The sequence below is a fragment of the Schistocerca nitens genome, chromosome 2 (genome assembly GCF_023898315.1).
Source record: "Schistocerca nitens isolate TAMUIC-IGC-003100 chromosome 2, iqSchNite1.1, whole genome shotgun sequence".
NCBI lineage: Eukaryota > Metazoa > Arthropoda > Insecta > Orthoptera > Acrididae > Schistocerca > Schistocerca nitens.
This window is the reverse complement of record NC_064615.1, coordinates 482,028,759-482,047,324: the sequence shown is the minus strand read 5'-3', so window position 1 is coordinate 482,047,324 and position 18,566 is coordinate 482,028,759. Positions and strand designations below refer to the sequence as shown.

The following is an 18,566-nucleotide window of genomic DNA, read 5'->3' as shown; positions in this document are numbered from 1 at the left end:
GTTCTTTGTACTTTTTCGTTTGACGCTTATTTCGTGAGATATTTGGCCCGGTCACTATCGATGGAACACACTGTATTTATATGGCCATTTGGGTGCGGTTTTTTTATCCTTTTATCCACATGGCAACTTGGCGTGAAATCGAACTTAAAGATTTTTTAAGACCTGAAGATGACAATAAGGGCTGTCGAAATAGGCTGTTTTAAATAAATTAATATTTATACGATCTTGGCTTTGAATGTCCTTATTAACTCCATCCATCTCGCTGACAAGAGGGGAGGGTTGGGAGAGGAGGCTGGACAGGGGATGTCACACGCTTCGTCTATTAGATGAGGCGATCAGTTTTCTTACGTACTTCTTATGTATGTTACTAGTTCACTCAAGAACGAAGTTTATATACTGTTTCTATTCTCTATTGAAAAAACATGAATCCTTTGACGTCAACTCAAGCGCCTGGTTAATCAAAGGAAGTTCGGGGGAACAAACCTTATCTAAGTTCCGAAACATGTATGAAAGACCACATTCATCTGACTCGTCATGTTGAAAGAAATAAAATGAAGAAATCACTCACATCTACGAAAGGTGGATGCTCAGCTCTTAGTTGCTGCTATCAAACGCCGAAAGTACGAAGGTCGTGCCATGACACGTTACCTGCAACAGAGAAAAGTGTTTTAACCACTCTGAAGAGAAACAATAACTATTCATATTTATACATTTGGTTTCATTGGTTATTACCTAAAAGAGTAAACTAATACAAACAGTTCCTTCAGATATCTTGTTCACTACTTAATATTGCGCCAATTTCGACATGAGAACGAGTACAGGAGTATTCACAAAGCCCAGTAGAACACCTCAGGGATTTAGGACGTAGACTTGGCTCCAAATCCCAGCATACAAGATCAGTATATTGTCTAGTTTCGGCTCTTGAGGCAGAGTGGGCTTCCGTTCCTCCACATACATCCGGACGCCCCAATTAAATTGTCCCCAGCTCGCTTCAAACCGTCATAAAGGGGAAGCGTGGTGAGACACCACATTTATATCAACCGATAGGTGTCTAGATACATCAGATCAGATAGTGCTTTCAAGGACATCTAGTTGTGTATAAAAATTAGTTGAATTTGTATTTTAGTTTCCAAATATTTTACTTCCCCTTTCTGTAAGCAGATCATCTGATGATTTGGTAGTAAGGCGAAACCGGCAATGATTTGCGTGACCTGAGACTGAAATACAGAATTTAAAAAATATTCAAGATCCTCACTACCTCTTCCCGAGGCAGTGTACCTGGTCAATGTGGATATGTTACACCTTGGCTTACGCACTGCTACACCGTTTTTGTTTTGGTAAGAAGGTTGGCACCACTCTGATTCTATGAATCGCTGGGCAGAGATGGTGTTTGCTCCCTCTGGTGGAAGTGTGATATGTCGCGGCTACCGGCGGTGGCGGAGAATTTGCGGTGAGCGAGTGGCAACGGGCAACGGGCTTCACAGCAGTAGGGACACGCCTGTGGCCTCTCGGTTCCAGAACTGACGGGCCACTGTGGAACGTGTGGCTCGCTGGTGTTGCGTGGGCAGTTGTGGCTGTGGTTTCTGGCTTTTTGGACATGCTATGTTATTGCGAGACCCGCAAGTAAATGAATTTAGCATGTGCTTAGAGAGGTTTTCCTTGGAGCAGGCAATGTAAGCTGATATTCTCCAAATTCTGCCCTCACTCTGTCACAGTGATTGTACTACATTGGTTCCATGGAAAATTGTGTAAGTTTTTCTTTTGATGTACTGGTCATTAGTAATATGGTCACATGCCGCATGTTGTCCTGCATGCTCATGGATTAAAAATCGCCGGCCGCTGTGGCCAAGCGGTTCTAGGCGCTTCAGTCTGGAACTGCGCTGCTGCTACAGTCGCAGGTTCGAATCCTCCGTCGGGCATGGATGTGTTTGATGTAGTTAGGTTTAAGTAGTTCTAAGTGTAGAGGACTGATGACCTCAGATGTTAAGTTCCATAGTGCTTAGAGTAATTTTTTGATTAAGAATCAGTTAATATTTAAATCTATTTAAATTGATTTTGCAACATGTTGTTTTCTTGTGGCGAACATTGGATTATTTCAGCTAAACATTTTGGTGGTTAATTATGATGTAAACAATAAAGGGTGTCCGCCTCGGTAGCTATGCAGTCAGCGCGGCGGATTGGTAACCGAAGGAGCCCCGGTACGACTCTCGACCGGGGATGGGGGATTTTCTCCTATCAGGGAGTGGCTGTTGTGCCAGCATGATCGTTCTACGCTCGAGATGGCTCTAAGAGCACGTCCCGAAAGCCAATAAAAAGAAAATATACAGAGTGATTCCGTGATGATATTACAAACTATGAGGGATGGAGGAGAAGGGTAACTGTATCAATCTGAGGTAAGGGATCCCGGTTCCAAAACGTCAGAGTCGAAAGTTACAAGCGAATCTCGTTCTAATACCTCTGACTAAGGTTGTTGCTATGATTGCAGGGTAGAGAACTTTCAGAGGGGGATAATGTGGACCAAGACAATAAAAAATGGGTAGTAAACACGGGCTCTATAATGTATGCCTCAATGGCTATGAGCACTTGTTACTTTTAAACACATCTCTACTGCTGAGCAAGTGCCCATAGCTCGCAAGGTATTTTAGAGCCCATGCATACTAAATATTGTTTATTGTTTTGGTCTATATTATCACTTCTGTGTATCCTACAATCTTAGCAAAAACAATAGTGCTGCATGTATTTAATGGTCAGAGATATCAGAACGATTTTCTCTTATAACTTTCCACCCTGTCATTTCGGACTGGGTCTCCTAACGTCAGACAGATACATTTAGCCTTCTCAGTCATCATTGAAAGTTTGTAACATCATCACGGAGTCACCCTATATACATGCTGATGAGGTTTCATTGTTTACCCGTCGGCACATGTATTCGATCCATGTGCGTATTAATAGCAGCGTGATTGTGTGATACTTTAATTAGAGACCAATGAAGAATTATTGAAGGGAAAATGCTGAACGAAACGTTCGATTTTTTTTGTAGTATCGTTTTAAATGTTGCTTTTACTATCATTGTTTTGTAGGACTGGTCTGATTTTTAAGTATGTTCTTCTTTTTTACACTGGTTAATGGGTGTTACTTTGTTTGTTAATGAGACATTTCGGGTAGAACTGGCATTGTGTAAGTTTTTGCCGGCCGCGGTGGTCTCGCGGTTCTAGGCGCGCAGTCCGGAACCGTGCGACTGCTACGGTCGCAGGTTCGAATCCTGCTTCGGGCATGGATGTGTGTGATGTCCTTAGGTTAGTTAGGTTTAAGTAGTTCTAAGTTCTAGGGGACTGATAACCTCAGCAGTTGCGTCCCATAGTGCTCAGAGCCATTTGAACCATTTGTGTAAGTTTTTCACTGTTCGAGATAAACCAATTTTGGGACTGAAAAGTGTTGTTGTCATTTGATAGTCATTTTCATGTTACTGTAAAACAAAAAAAAATACATTTTTTAAAAATTTTATTGATCATAATCGATGATTTTAGAAAGCCTGTAACTGCGTTATCCACAATTTATAAAATAATGAAAAACTGCACGAGTTACTTACGTTGTCATGCTTAAAGCGTTTCGAGAATTTATTCTCATTTTCAAGCGCATTGGTTTACATCTTTTTGTAACGTTTACGTATGTGATTTTGTGCCTCTGTTGCTTTGTAGTTGTCTTTTTTTTAGGCTATATTGCAATCTGGAAATCGGATAAAATTAATCTTGGAATGTTTTTATATGTTAGGGACGGTGTTTTTGTTTGTCCACTTACAAGTATCATGCCTCCATCATTAAACAGATTATCAAACACAGGCAAATCATCACTTACACTGTTTGTTTTTGTAATCAAAACGTGTTACAGCGATATTACGAGATTATGGATTCACAAAGAGTTAGTAACGCCTTTGGATACCTGCTGTGATATTCTGTTTAACGGAGGAGTCACAATACTTGCAAGTAGACAGACAAGAATATCATCTTCATCATAGCATAGAAAAACATTCCAAGATTAATATTGTCCGATTTTACGATTGCAGTATAACCTCAATATGACAATTACAATGCGAGAGAAGCAGAAAATAACGCATGCAAAAGGCACAAAAATAGCAAATAAGCAAATGCACTTGAAAATGAGAGTAAATTCTCGAAACACGTTGTGCTAAGCATGAAACAATAAGTATCTGGCGCAGTTTTTCATTATTTATATCGTCATACATATTTACATCGTTTGCAACTCATTTCAGTAAATCAGCTGCCCAGTTCCGCCACAGTACACAATATACACTAAAGCGCCAAAAAACTTGTATAGGCATGCGTATTCAAACAGAGAGATATGTAAACAGGCAGCATACAGTGCTGCGGTCAGCAACGCATATGGAAGACGACAAGTGTCTGGCGCAGTTGTTAGTTGGTTACTGCTGCTAAAATGGTAGGTTATCAGGATTTAAAGGAGTTTGAACGTGGTCTTACAGTCGGTGCACGAGCGATGGGACACAGCACCTCCGACGTAGCGCTGAAGTTGGGATTTTCCCGTACGACCATTTCACGAGTGTATAGAGAATATCAGGAATCGAGTATATCATCATATCTCCGACCCTGTTGCGGCCGGAAAAAGATCCTGCAAGAACGGGATCAACGACGATTGAAGAGGATCGTTCAACGTGACAGAGGTGCAACACTTACGCAAATTGCTGCATATTTCAACGCTGGGCCATCAACAAGTGTCAGAGTGCGAACCATTCAAAGAAACATAATCGAATTTAGCTGTCGGAGCCGAAGTCCCACTGTATACCCTTGATAACTACACAATACAAAGCTTTCGCTACGGTCGCAGGTTCGAATCCTGCCTCGGGCATGGATGTGTGTGATGTCCTTAGATTAGTTAGGTTTAAGTAGTTCTAAGTTCTAGGGGACTGGTGACCTCAGAAGTTAAGTCCCATAGTGCTCAGAGCCATTTGATCCATTTTTGAACAAAGCTTTACGCCGGGCCTGGGGCCGTCATCACCGACATAGGACCGTTGGTGACTGGAAATATGTTGCCTGGTCGGACGAGTCTCGTTTCAAATTGTATCGAGCGGAAACGGTATGGAGGCAACCTCATGAATCCATGGACCCTGCATGTCAGCAGGGGACTGTTCAAGTTGGTGGAGGCTCTGTAATGGTGGGGGGCGTGTGCAGTTGGAGTGATATGGGACCCCTGATACCTTTAGAGACGACTCTGACCTGTGTCACGTACGTAAGCATCCTGTCTGATCACCTGTATCAATTCAAGACCATTGTGCATTCCGACGGACTTGAGCAATTCCAGCAGAACAATGTGACACCCCACACGTCCATAATTGCTGCAGAGTGGCACCAGGAACATTCTTCTCAGTTTGAACACCACCGCCGAGCGGTTCTAGGCGCTTCAGTCCGGAACCGCGCTGCTGCTACGGTCGCAGGTTCGAATCCGGCCTCGGGCATGGATGTGTGTGATGTCCTTAGGTTAGTTAGGTTTAAGTAGTTCTAAGTCTAGGGGACTGATGACCTCAGATGTTCCATAGTCCTTAGAGCCATTTGAACCATTTTAAACACCTCCGCTGGCCACCAAACTCCCTAGACATGAACATTATTGAGCATATCTGGAATGCCTTGCAACGTGCTGTTCAGAACCCTCCATTACTACTTCAGACATTAGTTGAGTCCATGCCACGTCCTGTTGCGACACTTCTGCGTGCTCGCGGGGGTCCTACACGACATTAGGCAGGTCTACCAGGTTCTTTGGCTCTACCGTGTAATTACGTCAGGGGTCAAAGCTGACGTCTGCTGTCGGTAGGTTCAATCGACACGACACCCCGAATTCGTCCTAAAAATGTTTGCCAACGTGGTGGAGTTTTACACAAACGTTGATGTTAGACTTTTTGGCTGAGAGAGAATTTAAAACCTGCAGCCGTACTTTGGCACGCCGGCCGTCGCCCCTCCCTCCCTCCCTCCGGGACCTGCGCCGCCCGGCGCTCCGCTGCAAGCTCCACCGAGTCGTCCGCCTTCGCCGAAAAGACGTTTAATGGCGGCCCTTTGTTCGCCACGCCCTCGCTCGACGAGTTTTTTACGGACCAGCAAGTCGTTACGAAATAATTAATCCAGCTGGAAGCGAATCGAGTCGAGTCCGGATCCGGTCCGTGCCTCAGCTGATCCCCGAATTCAATTAAACGCATTTGTTCCGCAGCTCGTTCGCGATATCGGGTCCCGCGCGGCGCCGCAGTTACAGGAGTCCGGAATGGCCTGCCGGCGTTAGCGCGAAGTAGCGCCCGTTTCTTCTGCACTCTTAACAAAACGTGCGCTCCGCGTGAATAGCTAATTAATTTATTCATAGAACGGCGTGGGAACACTGTGCAGATATCTGGCTGGTGGAAAGAATAACTAAATACAACACAGGAGGCACGTAGACACGATTATTTACACAACGCGAGGTCAAAATTTAGCAACGGCGTCAGGATTTATGAGCAGTTAAAGCCAGCTGTTAATGAGTAAATCACACTACGAAAATAACATGTGTTGAACTACGTGATGGAACTGGGCTACGTACCATCTTTATGTAGGAGTAAAAATGAAATTTTAACGTCAACCTCGTATATTTTATGCAAATTTATCATTTGTGTTTAACTCTTACGTCTTCAACTGTACGAAAATACGGTTTCGTTTCGAGTATTCCAATAATAATTATTCTGCATACAAGCCTTTCACATTTTATAGTTTAAAATTCTACGTACGTAATTCAGATTCTTAGAATAACATTTCCAATAAATTTAGAGACCATTAGAACCAAAACTGATAGAAACTAAAACCCCTTCTCTTTACAAATTTTTAAATGCGAAATAGTAAGTAATACGTCATTGTTGCACACTTTTTAAACCTAATATTTTCGTTATTTGACGTACAGTTGTTTCTTTTGCACTTTCAGAAAGAATCTTAATCTGTGAAACAAAAAAATTAAACTTCTGTTAATTTTATTATCCTCATCTGACAAAGTTGGCATGAGTTCAGTTTACGTCACAATAACAAAATTCGTATGAAATTATATTTATATTAAAATTACGTGAATACATAAATCTATAAATACAAACAAGGCTTTGGAATAGTAGTTATTACTGCAAAAAATTGAAATGTTAGAAATTATCAGAGAGCCAAATGTTTAAAAGTGTCACCATTTAAGCCCATACTAGGTGCAATTTCAAAGTAGTGGTCGGTTTTTAGACTCAATGTGACAAAGACTTTTATATGTACTACCATATTTATTTATGAATTTTGTGAACTTTCCCAACTACGTTGCCGCGGTGGATACAGCAGTTCCCGTCAGATACCCGAACTTAAGCACAGTCAGGCATGGCTAGCACTTGCATAGGAGCCGGCCGATGTGGCCGAGCGGTTCTAGGGGCTTCAGTCCGGAACCGCGCGCCTGCTACGGTCGCTGGTTCGAATCCTGCCTCGGGCATGGATGTGGTGTCCTTAGGTTAGTCAGGTTTAAGTAGTTCTAAGTCTAGGCGACTGATGACCTCAGATGTTAAGTCCCATAGTGCTCAGAGCCATTTGAACTATTTTTGAACTTGCATGGGTGACCAGCTAGGTCTGCCATGCGCTGTTGGCAAGCGGGGTACTCTCAGCCCTTGCAAAGCCAACTGAGTAACTACTTGACCGAATAGTAGCCGTTGTAGGCCACGAAAACTGACGACGGCCACATGTGCGGTGTGCTTACCCTAAGCCGCACCTGATGACGCCTTTGGACTGGGGGTGACGTGGCAGTCGGTCGTTCTCACCGTTATTTTGAGAAGGTACGGCTGACCTATTCTCCACCCTTCAGTAGTCAGAGCTTCTGTTCCATTTCAAACGACCTTGCCGTTGAGCGGACTATAACTGCTAATCTTCCTTACTTTCACGGAGAGAGACTTTGCGAACTTGCCAATTTGGATCAATAGAACTAGTAATACTTCTTAACCGGGCACTTCAACTGCAACTGGTATGCGAGACTTTTCCAAAAGCCAGACAAGGACAGTTTAACTGTTTGACTTGCTCGGAAATGGTTGCCCTACTAGTCTGATGGACAGCAAGAGGGACGCCACTAGGTCACTAGCACCTGGGGACACTTGAGCAAAGTGCAGGCACACCCGTTACAAACTAGCAGGTATGTTGTTGAGTGGCTACTTTCTTGACAGTTCAGAAATGCTGAAAAATACTTCAAGCAATATGCTAGGGAGCCGCACCCCACATTGTGAAGTACAGTTTCAAGGAACACCTGAGAACAAGGCATGAACACCCGCGTTACATGACAAACGCAACAAAATCGAAAATTTTCATCGTGTATGAAGACTTGGAAGAGTGGTTACGCAGTCTCAGGCTCTGTAAATTGACCCCACCAGCAATAAAGGCAGTGCAATGGAAAATTAGGTGCTTGGAGCACTCAGTGTGGGATACCAGTAGCGAAAACTGTTAGGCAGGAGCAGACAGTGAGAGGACAGTTAACTGACAGGAGCAGTCAGCGGCAAGTGAGATGAAGGGAGAGGACAGTGAATAATCAGAGTGAGAAGTCAGGCAGTCAGTATTTAGGAGTGCTGAGAGAGAGGAAGCACACAGGGCGAAAGAGGGAGAGGGAATGTCATCCATAGGCATGCCAACTTATTGTTGACTCAGTCTTCGCAGTTTGAGTCATATTCGTACATTTATTACGATGTATATTGTCACTTTGTGACATACTAATTCACTGCTTCATTTTGAATGAACCTCCCTTGTGACCCGATCCACGAATCTTTAAGCACCTGACTATATTTCTTATCCTACGTCCGCCTCTAAATATTACTCTAGTGCCACCTCTGCTAGATAATCACTACAAACAATAGTCACCGAGAGGGCAAGCACACCAACATCGCTCAACCGCCAAGTGCACTGTACTTGAGAGATCAAGTCAGCCAGCTTGGGAGAAGGAGGTCGCCGAAAAGCCGCAGAACATAAAAGCTGCCGGCTGTCAACCAGGAGCGACGCATTCTCCCGACCTCACATCTGCCAACATGCTTTCATGCAAAACTTACACCGTCAAATGCTGAGATCAGACAATTTATTTCCCCTTCCTTTCCAATTACCGCGTTATGTCTTATCCCATTGAAAATGGTCCTGATATTTATATTGATGGCATAATAAACATAATGTTTCTATGTTTTAATCCTCCAATTAACTTGTTCCACTTTATTTTGGAGCCCAATGTGGGTGACCTTACTTCTCATTTCTCAAATTCTGTCTTTACTACAGTATTAACAGTTTATTTACAAATGAAGCTGAGTTTACGTCAAAAGTTATCACTGAGCTCAAGATAAATCATTTCACTTTTTTATCATTTATTTGATTCTTCAGGCTTTCTTTGAATACAGGCAGGTCAAAGTTAAACACACTGTCATATTCTGTAAAGATGCATTATTATTCTGCAAGCCAATGAAGATTTACGCTTTAATAAATCAACGTTTAATTCCAATTACGGAATACGTGGAAAGGAAAAACAGATGATTTGTTAGAACTGGAAGGAATCTACGTTCTGTCACTTTCGTTACGTACCATGGCTTCGAAGTCTGCTCAGAAAATCGTCAAACAACGCCGTCTCGATGTAACGCACACACTACAGAAGATGAGAATTAGAAAATAATCGAAGTGCAGCACCAAGACGAAGAGTTACATCGCCGATAATCCGCTAAGATTGCGGCACCGAAATTCAGGGGGACACCTAGTAGTCACATGTGGTGGCGAATCAGACTGACCTTTACATGTCGGTAAGTATTTAAGAAATACCGTTGCCACCAAGTATCTAAGAAATAACGTTGCCAAAATGAAATTGTCGTGATCTAGCTGTGTGTTATGTACATATACAGCGAACGAGATGGTAAGCAGGCGGATTTTATATCTATATGACAACAACTAATTCACGTTTGCTCATACGGCCATGAGTGGAAACATTTCGTTTGTTGTTGAAAATATCTTAATCATATCTTACGAGATTTTAATTAAGCCACATCTTGTTCAGTGAAATAAATTTTTAAGTTTTTGGAGAACTATTATATAAAATTTCAAGCAATTGGATTTTTCTTGCACCTTCATATGCCAGTATAAATAAAATAACTGTTGAAGATTGTATCAGAAAATTATGAAAGTAAGGAAGATTAGCAGTTATAGTCCGCTCAACGGCAAGGTCGTTTGAAATGGAACAGAAGCTCTGACTACTGAAGGGTGGAGAAATAGGTCAGCCGTACCTTCTCAAAATAACGGTCCCGACACCAGAACGCAGGCTTTTGCGGTGTCACTAAATCGCTCAGCGGAAATACTGGGAAAATTTCTTCGATAAGGAAACGGGCGACATATTACATCAGCCTTCTCCAGTCCAACTTCGTTCCACGACTCTAATGGTCTCGTCGTCGACGAGACGTTAAATCCTGACATTCTTTTATTCCTTTCGTAGCTCTAATTAGTTTTACTTAATCGCCTTTCATGTAAGCAGTATTGTAAATAAAGGTTTCCACAGGTTTATTCATTGCAAGTCTCTGTTGCCGTAGCGGCCTGCTCAGAACTGAGGAAGCGAGCTATATTCCTCCCGCTTTCTCTGAGATACGCGTTGATGTAGGAATGTAAATGATGCCGCTTTTCCATTAACTCTCCGTTGTCTGATAAAACGAGAACAAATGGCGCCGTGTCTAGGCTAATTTCTTTCTACAGAAATTTTAATTACGTCCAGTCAGTTTGATATGCTTTTGGTTTCCTGTCGATAACGCGCTTCGTAGACTTCTGAAAATAGCCGTCGCTGTAAAAATGTGATGCGTGTTCTTCTTTTACGGAAGCTAACGATAGTCCTACTTAATATCGATGTAATATAATTCTCTGTGTTCCGTTTTACGAGTGGTGTCACTACAGTTAACTAAATCGTCTCTAATGAACTTGGTGTAGAAAGACCCTTAACGCATAATGAATGAAGCTAAGTGGCTAAAGATTAAGTAGCACAGGAAGTAATGACCCAGCTGTCAGCTCGATACTTCAGGTTCCTTTCTTTTCTTACCACTACTCCTTTCGCTTAGAATGCTCGGTTTGGAGGACTGGCAATATGCAGCTCTAAAAGTCATAAATTATCTAATTTTTACTTTTATAGTCGTTGCAAGGTCTTGTGCGAGGAAGTAAACCTTTGTGATGAACAACTTCTTGTAGCTTCTTCGAAAGGAGTTCGTCTGGAGCTTTTGTGACGCTTTCGGCTCTGTTACAGGAAGCATTAACGATCATCATTGATCCTATTAGCACTTCTTCCATTAATTCACATAACTAAGCGGCTGAGTCTGGCGAAGCGATCGATAATATTTTCATATTACTGTTACTCTGTGATATCTTCCGTTTTCATGATTTTCATCGTACTTTTGTCACAGCAGCAGAGATTAATTTGATCCTCCTATATTTTTCAAGGAAACAAATTAACAAAGGAATTTTGGAAGATAGTCAAGTAGGAAAACCAAATTAAGGTATGTGAATCAGGCATTCGATCGACTGACCGGGAGAGCCTGTGCTGCAAGAAAGGTATACTGAGTTCAAAGCACGTTACGGATATCATGACTTAAGTTCATTGGACTTCCTCTCATATTCAACAAGGGCAGTATTGTCTTTGAATGTCTTAATGGAAACTGCACTTCAAGGGGCATAGATGGAGCTGGGGATAAATTCATTTGAATTCTTTGAACCTAATGCGACCAGCGCAAAGAGCTTACTGTGTAGGTGGTTGGCGAGCCATCTTTTTAGTCATTATTTCCACTAGCCACCGTTAGCAGCAGTTCAAATGGCAGAATCATGCCTGCAGCTGCTAAGGCCAAAGACCAGACCTCTCGCGCATAGTATATTTTGAAGCTTTGTTGGAACAGTCCTTTTCGATATTGCCAGAGAGGTTAACGCAACTTTTCTTGTGTTTCTACTTTTCTTAGATTGACACATCGTTTCACAGCTCCGTAACTTCGAGCATGTAGTTCAAATGCCTCTGAGCACTATGAGACTTAACTTCTGAGGTCATCTATCCCCTAGAACTTAGAACTACTTAAACCTAACTAACCTAAGGACATCACACACATCCATGCCCGAGGCAGAATTCGAACCTGCGACCGTAGCGGTCGCGCGGTTCCAGACTGTAGCGCCTAGAACTGCTCGGCCACCTCGGTCGGCCATATAGTTCACTGACGTAGCAACTGAGTTGCTCTCAACAGGAAACGGTAGCCCGCGTGAAGGTGCTGAGCTTGGAGACACATTTTAGCCGTAAATAAAACAAGTTCCCATAGTATGTGATATCTGATCTCAATGTAAACCCATTTTCCTTTTTTCTATTCTAATGTACTGTTTAAAAAATTAAATTGGTGCACGATGCGAATAATTTCCTTGTCGGCTCTATCGCCAAAATCGATCTGCTAATTCATTACGACTGAAATCAAATATGGATATGAGCTTACGCTGAAACTGTTGGAAGAGAATCATGTCTCTACCCCGATTACAGTGCCTATGACTAAGTACAAATAATCCACGTGTAAATGTTGTTTGTGTGGAGAAGTGCGCCACAGTGGTTCAGTCCACCAACGTCTTACAAATAACAGGACACCAGCCGCAGCTATAGACGCCGGTTCTGTTATGATCGCTGAGCGGGGAGGCGCAGTGATAATAGTGGACGGTTAAGATCCCCGTCCGCCCATCATCTGTTGAGCACAAAGGCATGCTAAACAGGAATGTTCCTTTCCGATGTTATCATAACCACACATCAAATTAAGTCTATCATGCCTCACAAGAACATAAAAGTGAGTGTTTTAGGCACTTTAGTGGTATTCTAGAAAGGCTTCACAAGTGCTTTGCGAGTAATCTCTCTCGCACGTGTACTATGGTTTCTCTTTGTTTCGGTCACAAGCCAAATTTCGGTTTGACGCAGATTCAAATTAGTGACGCTTTCTAAATATCCTCTTCACATTTCATCACAAATGCTGCAAGACAAGATATTTACGATTGTCTTATATACTCCCGTGATTACTTCCTTCCAGCATCCTCTTAACTGCACTCCTCAGCAATCACTCGTATCGTAATGTATGCCCAACTGTTCCTCTCTGTTTCATTTAGTCCTGTTCTAGGCGTTTCTTCTCGTTGATTCGTTGCAGAATGGTATTACAGGAGGCTGTTACAGACCAGATGAATATATGAGGTAAAGAATGAAACAATCATGAAAGGTTAGTTTTACATTTCTGTCTTTCCCGCAACCTTCATTTCACGCCACTGAAAGGGATAACGCGAATCTTCGTGATTTCAATGCTTATACTTTTGAATTTTAGATTTTTTACAGAGAAAGCCATTATGTCTCCTGACTTGCTTGCTATACGTCTTACTTGCACCCTCCATCTTTAACTCTTCATTCGAAACAACGAAATTTCTCCACATCTTCAAGAGTCTCTCTTTAACATTTAGCCATTCAGCAAATCCACCTGTTGCGCAGACCGCTGATTTGATTCATTTCTTTTTGTTTGCTGAGTATAATGGTCAAATAGCATACACTCAGTTTCATTATGAACCCGACGCACTTCCTTTTCATTTTCAGCGAACCGTACTACGCCGATCTTCTGCGCGTGGCGAACAGATTCTTCTGTTCAAAATGGTTCAAATGGCTCTGAGCACTATGAGCATCTGTCCCCTAGAACTTAGAACTGCTTAAACCTAACTAACCTAAGGACATCACACACATCCATGCTGAAGACAGGATTCGAACCTGCGACCGTAGCGGTCGCACGGTTCCCGACTGAAGCGCCTAGAGCCGCTCGGCCACTGCGGCCGGCGCCGGTTCTAATAGCCAGGTATTTCACGTGCACGCTGCTGCTGGACACATGTCGCAAAGGTCCTGTGAACTTACCTTGCGTCTCGTGTAGTTGTTTCCCTCTCCCAGAAGATTTCACACGACTTTAAGTCCCTTATCAGACCCGTCGTGACTAACGACGATCCAGGATTCTCTAAATCTGTTGAACAATTGAGAATTCTTCAGGGATGCCTCACTATTATTGCTGCCATTGGTGTAACGCGTCCTACTACAGCTTCACAATCAGTATGCAATGACGCTTATGCGCAATCAAGTTTGACGTCTTGCCATCTTGCCTACCAAAAAATTCTGTGCACTCAAATTTCGCTCGGTACTCCACAGATAATAGGCGTAGACGGTGTACTGAGTCAAATGATTCTCGGAAACCGATAAAAACCGCAGCCACTTGACTGGTTTGGGTCGTGGTTTGCAGAGTGTCTTGTGAGAAAACAGAGTTGTATATCAGATGATGGATGTTTTCGGAATCCATGCTGGTTGGCATGGACGGTGGCTTTGTGGAGCATTTCTGCTATCCTTGTTGCACGCAGGTATGACCTGTCCCTAACTCCAACTACTACGCGCCGTCTTTTAATCGAGGGACCTGCGATAGATTCTAGTTGAAGAGGGGCTAACTCGGTGGGAAATTCAGTGTAGAATCTGATAGGGATTCCATAGCGCCGTGGGGGCTATTGTCACACACCATAATATCGTTATGTCACGGGACGAAGCTGACTATAAAGATGGCTGGTTCAGTTGACCTAATCCCACACTGCCTAGAAATGGAAACATTTTATTCTATATATCATTGTAGAAACTCTTTCTTCCAATATATTGTTTCAATAATTCCACACGCAGTAGAGTTCCTGTGATCGTGCTACTTGATACTCGACACAGCGCAACTTCTAACCAGGGAACCTCCCCATCGCACCCCCCTCAGATTTAGTTATAAGTTGGCACAGTGGATAGGCCTTGATAAACTGAACACAGATCAATCGAGAAAACAGGAAGAAGTTGTGTGGAACTATGAAAAAAATAAGCAAAATATACAAACTGAGTAGTCCATGCGCAAGATAGGCAACATCAAGGACAGTGTAAACTCACGAGTGCCGTGGTCGCGTGGTTAGCGTGAGCAACTGCGGAACGAGAGGTCCTTGGTTCAAGTCTTCCCTCGAATGAAAAGTTTAATTTTTTATTTTCAGACAATTATTATCTGTCCGTCCGTCCGATGCGAGGTAACTGCGCCGTAGTATGGGGACGCTACACCTAAACAAACATCGAAACACACGACGTCAGTCGACTACAGCGCACGGAAGAGAGAGTATTCCTGCTAACAAGGCTCCCTGGCTGGCAGTTGACTGTTCGCTACGTCGTGTGTTTCGATGTTTGTTTAGGTGTAGCGTCTCCATACTACGGCGCAGTTACCTCGCATCGGACGGACAGATAATAATTATCTGAAAATGAAAAAATATAAACTTTTTACTCGAGGGAAGGCTTGAACCAAGGACCTCGCGTCCCGCAGCTGCTCACGCTAACCACGGGACCACGGCACTCCTGCGCTCACATTTTCCTTGCTGTTGCCTATCTTGCGCATGGACTACTCAGTTTGTATATTTTGCTTATTTTTTTCATAGTTCCACATAACTTCTTCCTGTTTTCTCGATTGATCTGTGTTCAGTTTTTCAAGGCCTACCCACTGTGCCAACTTTTAACTAAATCTGAGGGGGGTGCGATGGGGAGGTTCCCTTCTAAGAATATCTTATGGTATTACCGTCCGATTGGTAATTGATGAGCAGTGTAGCCAAAAGCCACTAACTTTTGCTGTCTCCGGGCTGCTTACGTGGGCCCCGCGCCAGCCAGAGTGGCTCGCCGGGTCGGTGTCGCTGTTGGCACAGGTGTCTGTTGTTGCTCCCCTCCCTGCCGACATGAAACAAGTGAGCTTCCCCGAAAACCACGGCGCCCAAACAAGCAGCGCAAACACCCTGTAGGCGCCGGCCTCCGCAAACACGGCGGCCCAGCAGGGCGCCGCGCCGCGCTACCGGCTCTGCCCGTCCCACACTGGCTGGCCGCCCCACGGCGGGTCACTGACCCGGAGATCGTAAAGTTTAATTATCACTTCGGAAAATTAGTTACGTAATTAATTCTTTGTTTGTTTCCATGTATACGTCCGCAGTCGTGGTGCGGGGATTTCAATGTGTACCACAACACCAGGACACGCCACAGGAGGAACCGAAACAAGATGGCGCATCTATCTCATATCGTGGAGAGTCGTACGGTAATTAGTCTTCTGCATCTAAATGGACTGTGGAAGCGTACTGCGATAAGGTGGTAAGATGGCCCAACGCTTCCAGCGTGTCGAACAAGTCTGAACGACGGACAACTAAGTGGATAGGCCATCCCTCTGAGGAGAACTGGCAATCGCAAAAGTGGCAGTCCTGGTGCTGCAAGACCGGCATATCAGATCGCGGCGACGATCATAAAATAAGTCTTGGATCAGTTTTCAACATCTTGCACGACATTCTGAGCATCGCGTCGTCACCAACCCTCCCTTTTGGGTTCCGCGAATCGTTATCTCCTTGCAAAAAGCTCGTCTAACCGAGACAGGAGCGGAATTATTGCAACTATGTCAGGTCAGTCCAGATGACTCCTTTAGCCTTGTAGTCACTACGGACGAGCGTTGGCTTTATCGCTGTGGCTCTAAAGGCCGGTTCCCACTAGAGCGCGGCAGCGCGGCGTGCGGCAACGGCAGCGGCAAGCGTTTTCCGCTTTGACGCGGCGGCTCGCGGAATTGGCGTTCCCATCTGGAAGCGGCAGACGCTAGCGGTAGCCAATGACGGACAGCCACTGAGGTACGGGGTGGGACCCACCGAAACGACCGGTGTGTTTGAATAACTGTATCTTACACCTACATGAAGGAAAGACGAAGTTCGGTGAAGACATACCAATTTTTTATTTTCTGTACAATGTACTCTTTCACATATTTCATTATTCATGTTTTCTCATTTCAACATAAACAGATTTCATGACTACCGTTCATGATTGTTCACTATCTCCTAACACATTGAAACAATGAACGATAAAAGAGATTATTCAGATAGTTAAGCGAGAGAAAAATTTAAAATGTGATATGGTAGCAGGTACACGAAAACAGTAAGAACACAAAGGCTAGGTGGAAGGGATGAAAGTGGGAGCCACCTGATAGAATTTCCCACAGAGCATAATGAAATCATCACCAGCACCTTGCTTAAGAATCATGAAAGAATATATATTTGGAACAGAGTTTCGAAACCAGATTTTAAATTGTAAGGCATTTCCTGGTGCAGACGCAAACCTGACTGAAGACTGTCAATAGCAAGATAAGCGTTCTGAAAAAGAAAATTTGTTCACATCGAATATAAATTCTAATGGTTGGATACTATTTTACAAAGGTATTTGTGTGGAGTGCAGCCTTGTATGTAAGTGAAACGTGGACGATGAACAGTTCTGTCAAGAAGACAATGGACGCTTTCAAAACGAAGTGATCAATAAGAATGCTGAAGATTAGGTACGAGGATCGTGTGACTAAAGAAGAGTAACGGAATTAAATAGAGGAGGAAGAGGAAATTACGGCACAACTTTGACAACAATAGGGGTTGGTTGACAGGACGTATTATGCGCCGTCAAAGAGTGAGGACAAAGGGGTTGGGTGATAGTATTCTGATAATAATCATCTGTTGAAATACTATCTATTAATGTAAGCAGTGAATTTACTCTTCCATGCACTCCTCCACAAAACATTTAAACCAAAACTGAAATCAGCTGAACACCAAATCTTTCAACCACTGTCTGACAACTACTGGATTCACTTTCAACTTTCTATAACTATCACTGGCTAGCCACACACACATACAGATATAAGGAGAACAAAAATAAACAAACATTAGTTTTCAGCATATAATTCTGCAGGTTGGCAACATGTACATAAACAAACCAGACAGGAAGGGACATGAGGTGATCACACTGTAGTTACGACTTCAAATCAGAGTTTTCGGTAAAACGTCTACTGCTAGTGACAGAAGAAAAAAGAGCGAACATGAAAATGTGCTTATGTTCCATAATCTAAGTTTTAGTTCAACCTCCAGCATGTGACAAGGTGAGGGGAAACGTATATGTCCGCCAAAAACTCGATTCACTGTAAGTAATCAGTCATTCACGTAAAAAAAGATGTGAACTGTTTTATAATCTGCAAGTATCACATATCAAAACAAAACTGAATCATTCTAGATTCCACCGAAGATGCCTTAAAGTAAAAGGCGAAACGCGTCTTCAATCAGTGAAGTACACTGGATAAAGAAAAAAAAGTTTGTTACTTACCAAAGGGAATAATCAATAGCTGTAGATATTTAGTAAATTACATCTTATGACATACTAGCAAATTAGTTTCGGTTTAACTTCTCATTCCACATGCTATTAAATGCTGTTTAAAAGAATTCATCTATCCCTTCTGAAAAACTGTAGTTACTTTCATATCTCGGTAGATAAACAGATTTAGGATATTTATCATGCGACGAAATACATGACTTTTCACAAGTTATCGTTTGCAAAAACACACGTTTCGATTTCTTGAACCGTTTACGAAATTTGCGGTTGATACAACCACATGGTTTACGACGAGCAGGACGAAGTACCGGTCGCGTTGCGAGCAA

General features: G+C 43.1%; 1 long non-coding RNA gene across 1 annotated transcript in view; it reads right to left on the bottom strand.

Moving 5' to 3' along the window:
* Positions 1–591: 591 nt before the first annotated feature.
* LOC126236415 (uncharacterized) overlaps positions 592–18,566 on the bottom strand; it is a 199,420-nt gene continuing 181,445 nt past the window's right edge. Inside the window, exon 3 of the long non-coding RNA XR_007544911.1 lies at positions 592–648. This is a non-coding gene — a long non-coding RNA (uncharacterized LOC126236415). The remainder of the gene's footprint in view (positions 649–18,566) is intronic.